Raw genomic sequence first — 2041 nt, 5'->3', positions numbered from 1 at the left:
AAGCAGAAGTTGACCTACTAGGTTGTTCATAAGGGCAGCCCTATGAAGAACTCTGCCTGTAATGCCTCTGAAATTCAAATTCAAATTGTAACCATAACAATAGTTCCGTGAACCATGTTTTTTTATGTTGCATCGCTTCACTTCGACTTCTAATATCTAATGCCTGCTCTCCACTATCGGCGATGAACGTTACTTGTATTGATCGTCTCTCATCAGCTAGTTAATCGTTGAGCATCGACGATCCACACGATCGTTCGTGATCACTTATGCAGCAACAGTCCTTCAAGATGGACGTGGAGTTTATAGCTGCTGCTACAATAAATTTTATTTCAGTATACAAAATTTATGTTTGGGATTCCATATTTCTGGGTAGTTCTGATAGTTAATTTAAATGTTTCTTCATTTGACCACCCAGGAGTCATTGTATCGTACTCGCTCTATATAAACAAAAGGAAGAAAAAAAAAACAACGCCGCGATGAGGCGAAGTACGTACGGCTTCGCTCACTATCTAGTGTTCTCCAGTGAATGAATGACCGGCGATCGTGTGGGCACGCGCACTCAACTAGACGCGAATTCCCTCTGATGAGTGACCGAAAAACCGACGAGTCACCGATCGCCGCGATCACTATGACCATTACAGACGATGATAGAAGCGAATAAGCCCTCCACATGATTGTACTCCCGTGTAATCGCTGATTGTGAAGAGGCATCATAACCCCCACAAGTGCGAGCAAACAGGCATGTTCGGTAATACTACTCATTTTTATGTTTAACAGAAAAAGGGAATTAATAATACATTTATAATATCAGACTTTATTGATATAATTTTATAATTGGGTTATATTATACACATAGTAAGTGAAAGTGAGAAATATACGAATTTTAGTAACAAAACATTATAGGTTGCTACTTAGCGAATTCATTATCATTGGGAGGCTCCTTTTTCTTCCCATTTCTGCCGTGAAGCAGTAATGTGTAAACATTATTGTATTTCGGTTTGTAGGGCGCCGTAGCTAGTGAAATTACTGAGCAAATGAAACTTAACATCGTATATCTCAAGGTGACGAGCGCAGTTATAGTGCCGCTCAGAGTTTTTGGGTCTTTCAGGAATCCTGAAAGGCAATGCATTGGAATGGGCAAGGCGTATCAATAACCATCAGCTGAACGTCCTGCTCGTCTCGTACCTTACTGTTATAAAAAAAATCAGGTATCAGTAGACGCAAAGGATTAATGTGGAAACTGAGTGACTTTTTCGTTAGTTAACAGTGAAAGACTAACTAAACACATAGTCGGATTTGGTACAGCCGGACAATCGAATCGGTCGGGTGGGTGCCACACACCAATTTTTTTTTAATGAAAATAAGGGACGAGACGAGCAGGACGTTCAGCTGATGGTAAGTGATACGCCCTACCCATTACAATGCAGTGCCGCTCAGGATTCTTGAAAAACCCAAAAAATCTGAGCGGCACTACAATTGCGCTCGTCACCTTGAGACATAAGATGTTAGTCTCGTTTGCCCAGTAATTTCACTAGCTACGGCGCCCTTCAGACCGAAACACAGTAATGTTTACACATTACTGCTTCACGGCAGAAATAGACGCCGTTGTGGTACCCATAATCTAGCCGGCTTCCTGTGTAAAGGAGCCTCTCACTGGTCCACCACACACACTAATTGGTCCACCGTCGTACTTGGTACGGTCCGGAACGCAATAATAATAATTTCGTGCGATGGACAATCGGACATCGAATATGGTCTGCTACCAAACCGCGTCTGATGGTTCAATTCCGACCATGTGTTTATATAATAATTATTATTATTAAAAGATTTATTTAGTTCAAAATACAAACAATATGGATATTAAAAGAACCAAAATGGTGTCTAGTCAGCATTATGTCGGGTAATCTCTAGACATCGTAGAAGCCTGACTTCGAGAATTAAATATTTATTAATGAAAATAGATATCCAATCCCTCAAGACTACTGCTACCATAAACATTCGCTATGAAAATAATACAATTTTATAATATAAAAAAAATCTG

Source organism: Leptidea sinapis, chromosome 44 (genome assembly GCF_905404315.1).
Source record: "Leptidea sinapis chromosome 44, ilLepSina1.1, whole genome shotgun sequence".
NCBI lineage: Eukaryota > Metazoa > Arthropoda > Insecta > Lepidoptera > Pieridae > Leptidea > Leptidea sinapis.
Note: the sequence above shows the minus strand (reverse complement) of the source record.